General features: G+C 34.1%; 1 pseudogene; it reads left to right on the forward strand.

Annotated features, from left to right (window-relative positions):
• Positions 1-1,074: 1,074 nt before the first annotated feature.
• LOC18097564 (proline--tRNA ligase, chloroplastic/mitochondrial-like) lies at positions 1,075-8,451 on the forward strand (annotated as a pseudogene).
• Positions 8,452-12,416: the final 3,965 nt, after the last annotated feature.

The raw sequence follows: 12,416 nt of genomic DNA on the forward strand, positions 1-12,416 counted from the left end.
TACTGCCTCGCAGCCCTCTCAGCCATTTCTACTGCGTATGCAAGTTTTTGGTTCATGGATTGTTCTTCGTTTTCAGCCACAGGACCTAGAACAGTTTCGAGACGAGAGAGTCTCTCTCAAATCGACTCCATGTTGCCTGATGACATTCACTCTCGGACCAAGTCCTCAAAACAGAATAGACCGTGCTCTGATACCAATTCAACACACGTATTGGGTTGACGTGCATGACTGTCTCTTCAGGTTCACTTTCATTAACCATAATGACATTCAATTTTTCTCTCTTAGTACATTCCCTAGCATAATGCGGCCCTCCATATATGAAACATCTTGGCTTTTCCTTTGTCAATAAAAGGTCTAAATCCATATTCTTTTAATTAAATTAATTTTTTTTATGTCAAAACCATAAGCTAGGACGTGATGCTTGTATGTGGCAATTTTTTTTAACCTAAATGGTTATGAGGATTGGCTTTAAGGGATCTCATCTTATCGTACCCATTTAGTTATGTTTAAATCTAGTTAAGGTTTATGATATTCTTACAAAGGGAGGAAATCTTGATGTATAATCGAACAATATTTTGTTTTAATTAGCTTGAGGGTTAACTTTGCAACAAATAGCAAATTTGTGATCGGGGTCAAGAGTTTTACTTTTAGGATCTATATGAATCATTTTGTAAGCATAGGGACTAGAATGTACACTTTATGGAAAAACAAAAACCTCATCTTTTTTAAAATATTTATATAATAATCAAGATTTGTGTTTTAGAAAGATATTAAAATAATATTTTTTTTATATTTTAAAAATTATTTTTAATATTAATATATTAAAATATTTTAAAAACATTAAACAAATATTAATTACAAATGAAAAAAAAATATTTTTAAAATATTTTTGGAACATAAAAAAAAAATGATCTAATTAAATTACCTAAAACAAAAAAAACCCACAGAAATGGTATCATCTCCTGTTCTCCCCTCACCAACCTCCCTCTTCTCCTCTCCCTTCCTCCCTCCGCAGTAAACTTTCCATCCCTCCACCACTAACCGCCGCCTTCTCTTCTCAAACTGCATGCATAATCCACAACTGAAAACCCCAAGAAACAAACAAACCATGACCAAACTGCAATCACTCTCGGTCTCTTAGACTTCAATGCTTGGTGTCTTGACAACATTGCTAATGCTGAACTTGCAGATTATGGTCCGGTTCGTGGTACCATGGTTACTTGTCCCTATGGTTATGCCATCTGGGAAGCCATTCAGGTCCTTAAAAATCCGAGCTTTTTAGTTGAAAGTAGATAATTTTGAGATTTTTTTTTAATGGGATGTTGAAAGTTTTGAGCTTTTTGTGGGTTTTGGCATTGCAGGATTATTCGAAGGTGAAGTATAAGAAGACTGGACATAGCAACGCGTACTTTCCTCAGGCTTGTTTTGTGGGGTATTTATTTATTTGTCTGTGGAATGTTATAAATGCAGTGTTGTGATTGAGTTGAGGTTTTGAGTTGAGTGGAGTGTTATGACTTATGATCCGTGTTTGGTTTGTTTAGGTAGGTTGAAAAAGGGTCCGAGGTTAACTTTGAGTTAAGAAAGTACTCAAGCTCGGTTTGTTCACTTTTTTTAATAAGTCTAGGTTTATGCTGAGGATATAGTGACAAAACGACTAAGGAAATTAAACAATTTATCATCTAAGGATTAGTTTGTAGTTTTTGTTTTATTAGAAATACAGCAAAGTGGTATGCCTTAATATAACTTTTCCCAAAATCAATTCTTAAAGACATATTCTGTGGTCATGGACACTTTGAGCTGAGTATTCTATTGTTTGAGTTTGTTTGTGAATGATATTGAATTTGAATTATGGGACTAATTTGCTTTTCTTTGCGTACAAATGAGTTTGTGTATGATGTTTTTATGAGACAAATCAGAGCTGAGCTCAAGTAGCATGGTTTGTTTTTACAATTGAAACTGCATGTGTGTGTTCTTGTGGATGGACTTTGTTTGAGTTTGTCTTTAATTCTTATGCTGGTATTTGTGTGCTGTAGTTTATACCAATACTCATTTATTGAGAAAGAAGCTAGTCATGTTGAGGGGTTCAGTCCAGAACTGGCTCTTGTAACTATCACGGGAGGAAAGGAACTTGAAGAAAAACTTGTGGTAACATTTGATTTTTTCTAGTCTTGGAAATTTAAGGGTTGATGAAAATGTTATGTTGTTTCATTTTCTTGAAAAACAATGACCTGAGTTTTGGCTTTGATTGTTGCACTTGCTGAGGTTGTGGCAGGTTTGATCCACTAGTGAAACCATAGTGAATCACATGTTTACTCAGTGGGTTCATAGTTATCGTATCTTCCTCTCAAGGTAAACCATGTAAAAGTTTGGTCACCTGTAGCGAATAGCTTCCAATCATGGAGGGTTGTTATGTACAACTGTTTTTTTCCCCTTCCCCTTCCTATTAATATTTTGTTTTCTGTTTTAGTGGGTAAATGTCACAAGATCAGAGATGTGCACAAAACCATTTGCGAGGACTCTTGAATTTCTGTGGCAGGAGGGTCACACAGCTCATGCCAATCCAGAGGAGGCAGAAAACGAGGTTTGCATTTTATTGAGCTGTAGTATGCTTGATATATGATAGCGTACTAGCATTTGCATTAAATGGATTTGCGCTGCTGAATCGCAGGCATTACAGATGATCGACGTCTATACAAAATTCGCTTATGAGCAAGCTGCAATACCTGTTATTACAGGTAGAAAATCAAAACTGGGAACTCTTGCTGGTGCTGATAGGACATATACAATAGAGGCTATGATGGGTGATCAGAAGGCATCACAGGCCGGAACTAGCCACAGCCTTGGGCAAAGCTTTTCTTGGGCTTTTGGAACGCAGGTATTTTAGTCAGTAGTTACTAGATAAGATTATTTCACACACTTTATGAGTTGCTGCTAGCTGAGTGTTTTGTTGCTCTATTTCTCGCATGATATCATTTGATGCAAAGAAAAGTCAACAGCGTAATTTTGAAAATATATTTTATTAATTAAATCCTTTTTAGTGAATTATCAGCTAGTTCCTGTGGATAATTATGGAATAGGGAAAAAACAAATGTTGCAACTTAAGATTTGAGTTAAATCCTGGTTAATTTACCTGGGAAATTCCCTTCCATTTGATTTAGAAACAACAAAATGGCCAGTGTGCATTTTGGCATCTATAAACAATTAGTCTGAATGAACTTACCTTTACTATTCCTTTTGTTTTCCGTCTATGTAACATTTATAACGCTTAACCTACCATGTGGTTCGGTTTATTTTTCTCTTCGCAAAACCACGCGCCTTAAATACCATGTCCTACATGAAGTAGTTCAGATGGCAACGCCTGAGCTTTAGACTGTATAAGAGCCTACAGATAGCTTAATTCGGTGCCAGCACTATCCTGAATTCCCGGTCACCTTATTGGGTCCGGCGCTTTGTAGTCTTATCCTAGGCATGGTGTTTTAAAGTGTTTTTGTCCAATACCATATGCCTATGTTTGGTAGCCACTCGTTTATGATGAAGGAGAAAAGGAACCTATGTAATACATGTGCAGTATATAGCAATGTAGTGTGCGAGAAGCAGAAATGCATGCAAGTATGTAGGTGTATTATCCAAGCATGTGTATAGGTGCATGCAATTGTCTAGGTGTCTTGTCCCGATAATATGCAAGAAGACAAGTGTCTTTGAGGTGTCATGCACTAAAGCTTGGCTAATGTTAGGTAAGACCTATCCATCTACACGTCCAATAACCAAGCTTACTAACACTTTTAGAAGGAGGCATCATGTTTGGAACAAGCAAGCTCTTTTGAATAAGAATCCCCAAGTACACATACGTTATAGTTTTATCCAATGCTTTCCTCTTTGTTAACCTTATACATACCACCACCTTTCATGTCCCTATACAAATTACATGTATCACAAGAATAGACCCTTGTGCATAACAGCCTCCTTGTTTTGTTTATAGCAATTCAACTGGGTTGCACAGTGGTGATGTGCATAAAGCAAACAAAGAAGAGGAAGATAAAAAGGAGATTGTATGATAACGTGGAGTTTTATTTCAACAAAGCTTGTTTGGCACATAAGAGAATGCCTACTTATATAGGTATTATGAGTCTTGCTTATTTGGGCACATAGGTGAACACATGATAGCTAAACATGAGTACAAGTGTTTGTACACAGCCCCTCAAAGACACTTGTGTTCTTGCTCATTATCAAGACACTACTTAAAGGCACCAAGACCTTTGCGTGCACCCATTCTTATTCTGGCAAGCAATTACAATATATCTCCCATTGCATTCTCTGATATGAAGTGGCTCAGTTGGCCATGTCCGAGTTTTAACTTTATCAGCTTCTATGGCAAGTGTCTAAGCTTAACTCAGTGGTAGCACAACAATGATCATCTCATTGGTCCAGCATTTTGCACTCTTAACCTAGGTGTGATTGTTAAATCGTTTAGCTGTGTTGCCATTGTCTTCAAGAAGTGTACATAAACACCAGTAAAGGGTAATATCCTGCTTATTCTTCGCCTATGTGCATTTGGATGCATGGGTGAATACCGGACTTTGTTGATTGTCTGTTCTCTGCCAATGACTTTTTTCTCCTTGATATTTTTTCATGTTTTCCTTTTAACCTACCAAATAAAGAAATCGATCCTTTCCTTCCCCTCACTACTGAATTTTACTTATAATTTGAGAAGTCCATGATCTTAACAGAAATTATGTGCCTGTACAGTTTATGGATGAAATTGGAGAGAGGCAACATGTGTGGCAGACATCATGGGCTATCAGCACCTGCTTTGTTGGTGGTATAATTATGACCCATGGTGATGATTCTGGTCTAATGCTACACCAAAACTTGCACCAATAAAGGTACTTGTGTATCTCTATTAGTGATTTCTTAAGTTAGCATATATGTGTTTGTTATTATCATTGTTGTTTTACATGCATTTAGATCAAAGGTACTTTGGTACCTGTCTTTCAATTTTATGTACTTGATCTAAGAATAGAGATGTTTCATTCTGTTAAGGAAGCTTGTTGTTGCTCTCTTTTGTGGTTGTAATATAGCAGCACATCCCAGGGGTGTGCTTGCTGTGTTCAGGTACTTGGACAAGCAATCTTTTGTCTATTGGAGAAAAATATCTCATCAGGACAGTCTATGCATAAGCATTTGGTTTCAGTCTTCTGATAGGTGCCTGTATGAAAGTAAAGTTTAGGTTTTCGAGTTGTCATTTTCACGTTTAGTAGATAACAAACAACTCGTTTTATGAGCTATACTACCATTTCAATTTGTTCTTCCTATCTGTGTTGCATTCTTCCAGGTGGTGATTGTGCCAATCTGGAGAAAGGAGGATGAAAAAACTGGAGTTCTCAATACAGCATCTTCTGTAAAAGAAAACTTGCAATCTGCTGGTATCAAAGTTAAACTTGATGACATGGATCAAAGAACCCCGGGATGGAAGTTCAATTTCTGGGAGATGAAGGTCTGTTCTTATTCTTATTTTAAGTACATGAACAAAAGAAAAGATTAATAATTAATTAATGATTTAGCCCTCTAATTAATTATGACTTTCATGAAAGGTGCCCGGATGTGTCTCGGTCATTAAAGCTTATGGTAATCTGTCAAAAAGAATCTGAATTGTACATTTCTTCTTGTGCTTGATGTCAATTTTGGATGCTTATGTCATTGTGTGACTTATGCAATGTGTTGGACTTGCTACACCTGGTCCTCACTTTTATTTTATTTTAAAAAAAATAGTTTCAATTAGTCCCAACCGTGCTTTTGATTTTTTTTTGTTTCAAATTTATTTTTTTGGTGATTTTGGATTGTCTTGATGTGCTGTCAAAAATGAAAAAAACGTTATTTTGATTCATTTCCAAGTGAAAAGCACTTTGATAAACAACTTCTACCACAAACCCTTATCCCTGTTCATAAAAAGAAAGCCTTTGAAACGTTTTTTAAAAAAATGGTTTCAGTTGTTTTTTTCATAAAAGAAAGCCTTTGAAACGTGTGGAACAGCCCTTATTTTTTCAAGCAAATATTAAATAATACTTTGGTTTCAAGAGGGGGTACCTCTGAGGATTGAAATTGGTCCCCGGGATGTTTCAAGTGGAAGTGTGGTCATGGTCAAATCAGGAGAGATGTTCCTGGAAAGCAAGGAAAAGTGTTGGAATATCCATGGAGCCTTCAATTTAGAAGCTTATGTCAAGGACAAGTTGGATGAGATCCAGTCATCTCTTCTGGGTAGGCCAACATCATTTCGAGATAGGTGCATTCTCTTGCTCAAACATTATGTGTAGTGGAAGCTTAGTTATGTGCATCAATTATTGGATATGCGAGGTCTACTTTTCATCGAGGTCATCTATTATTATTTTTCAGAATTATAGCATAATCTCTTGGTGACGAATTTGTTTATAAACAGTGATTTCTGCACCCTGCCACAATAAAAATGCTAATATTTATGTCTATACCACTGCTGCTCACATCCTTTTCTTTGTGGACTTTGCTTTGATGTCAAGGCAGTAATAGCACCTATAGGCTTCTTTAGGAGAAAAACAGGTTGTGGTCTAATAATGCAAATAATAAGTTGACTTTTTCAAACACGCGAGGCATAATCATCATAGTAGACCATCCTACCAGAATGAAAAGGAATGCCAGCATGATTCACAGGAAGCAATAAATTGCTTTTTTACTAGCAAGGATGTAAGAATTGTTTTCCTAAGACCATAGGTTTTCTATTTCATATAACATTAACTTTGTCACATGATGGAAACTGCCAAAGCAATGAAACTGGGAGTTTATGCTTCATCTTAATAGCCTCAGGCACTTTGATCAAATCTCTAGATCTAGATATATAGTTACTTTATCATTGTGCATGGCATTATTGTTCTGGAAGCTTTGAGAGTCTGCTTCACATGATTGCAATTAGGCTATTTTTATTTGTGTAGTTGTGTACCAATTCCAATAATCACAGCCATCTGTAATGAAGTCCATCAGATTCCTGTATTCGTCAAAAACATCTAATATTATTCTGATGTTTTCTTGCAGTAACATTGTGGATGTGGGCTCATATGATGAACTCAAAGCGGCAATATCCCTGGGTAAATGGGCAAGGGGTCCTTGGTCAGCTAGGTAGTTTATTTTGTTCTTCTTCATGTTAGTAGTGGATAAACAATTACAGTATTGAGATCAAAGTGGGAGGGACTCACAGCATGTCTAATACTATGCTGTGTTTGTTGACTGTAGTGATGCGGATGAAAAGAGAGTAAAACAAGAAACAGGGGCAACCATTCGGTGTTTCCCCTTCAAACAGCCTCAAGGGACTAAAACATGCTTGATGAATGGCGGCAAGCCAGCAGAAGAGGTTGCGATTTTCACTCATATCGAGTCCTGTCCCCCATCAGACGTTCAAATGGTCTCATTTGGGAGAGAGCGTTTACCCATGGTAAACTTTGTCATGGATTCCAGTTCTTCCTTGTTTTAGTAGTTTTTATCAAGAGGTTGACCAAAGCAATGCATCATGTTATTTTACCATGAAAGATAATGGAGAAAGAGGAAAGATACTGTTTTAGGTGGTATAGCCAGATTTCCCAAACAACCATTAGATGCGGGTTTCTTGCGTGAAGTGTTTCCATCACAATCAGAGATAGAGTAAGTTGAAGATTGGACTTAAAATATCATTTTTGCAATCCCTAGCAACTATCAATCCCACCTTATTAAATTTCTTTGGAAATGTCAACTTGCTTTGTAACATGTGAAGTGCCAATCTAGGTCGTGACTGACACACATGGATCGGGTGGTATATGCTACATGTGTGCAGGTTGGACCCCTTGTGCAGATAATGCACATGAGGTGTAGACATGTCAGCTGGATGAATCATGATTTCATTATCTTGGTTAGAGTTCTTAGCGCTCTCCTTTGTGGAGAGAGTCAAAAGTTTGGGAACAGTGTGCCTAGATCGGAATAGTTGGTGTCCATCGGAAAATGGGCAAAATGAAGGGATAAACCTGAGAGAAGATGCTACAAAAGGACACAAGCACAACCTGTTTCGTTTATTCAGAATGCGAAGAAGGGTCAAATATGAGTGCAGAGTAGTAGGTGAGATCAGCTAACTCTCTAACCACCCTTCTTCATAAGTGGAGTGTTAATATCTCCACCACAATATTTTGGACTTAACCTGATTGCATTTTCTGTAATTTGCTGGTGGATGCATTGCTTGCTGTCCTTGTCTGGAAAATGTTGCAGTTAGGATGTGACTATGCTAAAAGCATTCCTTTTTTACAACATTTTAGATCGAAAAACACTTCGCACACAAACAAAATTACACGCTAAATTCTCGTACAAACTCATATGTCATGTAATAAATGATAGAAAGTGCTGGTCCCGAAAATATCGAACGATTGGTTAAAAATAACAAGTAGCAATATGGAAATTTCGCAAGATTTGTTTGTTTGCATGTATAGCATTGCTCCTAGTTTAACCGGGTATCTTGAGCCAAAATGTTGCAAGACGTCTATCAGAAGATTTTCTAGAGAAATGGTGTTTGTTAGCTAAGAAAAATACCAGGGAAGATAACCGCCTGGGTTGAGTTTTTTCCATTGCCATTCCTAGACCTGCTTCCAAAGCTTTGGAATGGTTGGAAGGAAGAGAAGAGACAACTTGAGGAAATTTTACCAGCCCAAGGAGGGAAGGAAAGTTATGGAGATTTGATATTGTGATTAACAGTCGGTGTTTGTTTTTTTTAAAAAATATATTGTAATAATACTAAAAAAAAAAAATTAAATTAAAGAAAAAAAATTAAATTGTTTAAAAGCGAGACAAAAACAAACAGTAACGGTGTTGTGCGGTGAGAATGCTAAAAGGGGCAACTACTATGTGCGGATGATAGGGTAAGATTCAGAGAGTTCCCAAGGAAGCTTAATGGGAGCATCTGGGTCGTCCATGACTGGTGAAAACTGGCACTCAAGTGGGTCCTCTTGATGACGTGGAAGGATCAGGTGCGATTCAATTTTTTGGAAAGGAATCTTGACCTTTTCAATTGTGGTGGGGTTCCTGGCGTGGAATAAAAGTTAACGCGCTTACGTGTGGGTCCCTTTTGAAAATAAGATATTAAATAACAAATATAAAATATATAAAAAAAGGAAAGTATCAAATTATTGAAGAAAGCAAATTGCAAGGTGGTGAGTGACGCAAAGAACTTTCTTTTTCTTTCTTCCTCCTTTATCCCACCCCTCTTCCTCCTCCTCCTATTCATCACTTCTTCTTCGGGCAAATTCTTTAATTAAAATAATATTATTTTAATTTTTTTTAATATAATATCATTAGTTTTCAGGTTAACTTATCAAGTTATCATGTTAAATAAATTAATTTCGAGTTAGTTTTTTAAAAAACCTGGCTTAAGCGTGTTTGAAAGTATAGATGCGATTGTTTTTTAAAGTGTTTTTTAAATGTATCAAAATAATATTTTTTTATTTTTTAAAAATTATTTTTGACATCATCGCATTAAAATGATCTAAAAACACTCAAAAAAATATTAATATGAAGTAAAGAAAAAAAATTTCAAAAAATTTTAAAATCATTTTTAAAATGCAAAAATAAATCAGAGATTAAATCGGTTGTTGGATTTCAAGTTAATCGTTAGCCAATATACTATCACCACCACTACCAGACATATTTTTGAATTAATATGATTATAGATAATACACTTGGTGCTCAGGAGGAGGAAATCCTCCTGGCTGACATTTATTATTTAACAAATAAATTAATAATTTATATTGAAAAAATAAATTCTCTTATAGATAAAAAAAAATATAAAAATAAAAATAATTAATGCTACTCACACGTGCTGGGTACGAGGAGTTTCGACTATCTTGGATTGAGAAAAAAATATTATTCCCGAAAATAATGAAATGTTCATTGACACATTAATATAAAGAATTAATTGATATATTGTCTGTCGCATTAATAAACATTATCGTATGGCGTGGTTGTTCGATCTTGATGCTCTTGTGATCATTCTTGTTTCAGTGCCCTAATTAGAATTTAGCACGGCTAACTATAGTTTATTAGCAATCATTTTGCATGAGATTTAGAAGGGTTTAGTGTGGTTAGTGTGGTTGTGATTGTTTTTTAAAATATTTTTTATTTGAAAATACATTAAAATAATATTATTTTATTTTTTAAAAATTATTTTTGATAGCAATGAATCAAAACAATCTAAAAATACTAAAAAATATTAATTTTAAGTAAAAAAATTTCGAAAATTAAAGGAATATTGTTTGTACCGCATTTTCAAACGCTTCTAATTGCATCACACTCGCAACAACCTCTAGTGTTTTCTAAGTTCTATCATTGGATTTTTTTTCTTATGATATTTGGTAAAAAAAAAATATATATAACGCTAACTATTCAAAGCGAGATAAATGATTTATTTTAAAAAAATTATGGTGTTTAAATTATAATTAATAATAGCCTAATAGTTATTTGTTATAATCTATTTTAATGAAAGATACAAGTATGAGTAAAAAAAATATTTTAAGTGAAAATATTTTATTATTTTGGATTTTATTTTATTTCTTTTCTTTTTGTCAGTAGAATGCCATTAATTACTTATATATACCATAAAAATTTTGCATGCCATCATCCATACCAGCTACTCCGAAAAATTCAATTTCTCTTGTGTTTTTTTTTTCCAACTCTCAATCCATGTAAACTAGTTGAAAGGTGACCGTGAAGAAATAACTATTTTATAAAGATGTAAAAATAAATTTGTTTTTGGAATAATTTTATAGTAAATATTTATATCTTCAAAACATGAGGTATAAAAAAATATTTATTTTTTCCTTAAATATCTTTGTAAAAAACTCTTAATTTTAAAATTGTCTAACTAAGACATGTAAAAATAAAAATTGTTATTATCATAATTTTAAAATCCAACTCGAGGGTCGATCCGGAACAAAACCCGGGTCAGTTGTTGAGGCTCGGGTCACAGGTCAAATTTACCCGAGTTAGCGTAAAAATAAAAATGATTATTATTATAATTTTAAAACTCGATTCGATGATCGATCCAAGACACGGTTTGAGTCATGAGTGAGGTTGGGCGTTGACCTGTGTCAACATAAGGACAACAATAATTATCATCATAGTTTTAAAAAATCTGACTTGGAGTAAGGTCTGGGTCTCATGTTTAACTTAAAATAAAAATAGTTATTATTATAGTTTTAAAACTTGATTCAGGGGTTATCTCGGGGCAATGCCTGGGTCACATATAATATTTAATTATTTTCTTTTTAAATATATAAATTTGACAACAATACATATTAAGGATAAAATAGATTTTTTTCACGTTTTATTTTATCTTATCTGTCATAACAAAATAAAATATGGAAATAATCATTTTATCTTACACTTCTATATTAAATACACTTTTATATCTATTTTTTATATATATTGTTTTCCGGTCTCTATTTTTTTTCTCTCAAAAGCTATGAGGTTGCAAAGAATAATATTTTTTTTTTTAGTTTAACGTGGGTGTCTAGGTCAGCTTGCGCGCACATCGACTAATCCCACGGGCCCTGAAGTTAACGACAATGTAAGCCTCCAGTGGCCATCATATGAGCAACCACAGAGGGAGCAAATCTCTTAGCCTCAAGTTTTTACCACTGAGCCACCACCTAGATGGTTTTCAAAGAATAATTTTGTTAGAGTTAAAAGAGAGGGATGAAACAAAATACGTGCCCTAAATTTCGACTATTATGTCTTTATTTTATCATGAATTGCTTTTTACATTAGGATAAAAATTCCTTTTGTTTTCTCTTTGTCCTTTACTGATAGTTAATTTGGGTGTTCATATTTTTTTCTCGAAGACTATATGAATCCTTCGATAATTTGATAACGACTTGCTCATGATATAGATCATACAAAATCCAGAACAACAAGGAGAAAAAGTTATTGTATTTGATTAGTATTCCATGATAAAAAAAATAAAAAATTAGACATAAAATAAATATGTTTTATAATAGTTTTAGAGTAATTTTTTGTCATTTCAAAATAAAAAGTTTATAAAAATATGTTTCTTCTATTTTTATCTCGAGATAATAATTAAATGCTATCTTGTAAATATATCCGTGATAAGGTCTATAATTTTTTCAGTGGAAATCCCAGATAGACTGCTTTTATGTGTTTGATATTATGGTATATGGTGCTTTTCAATTAAAAATACATCGAAATGATTTTTTTATTTTATTTTTAACATTAATATATCAAAACCATCAAAATAAAACTTAAAAAAACATAAATTTAATGTATTTCAAATAAAAAACAATTTAAAAAGCATGAATAAAAACGATACAAAACAAGAACATAGATGATATTAAACTTCTAAGGAAGCGTTTGGGAATGCGGTT

Source organism: Populus trichocarpa, chromosome 4, assembly GCF_000002775.5.
Source record: "Populus trichocarpa isolate Nisqually-1 chromosome 4, P.trichocarpa_v4.1, whole genome shotgun sequence".
In the NCBI taxonomy this organism is placed as follows: Eukaryota; Viridiplantae; Streptophyta; class Magnoliopsida; order Malpighiales; family Salicaceae; genus Populus; species Populus trichocarpa.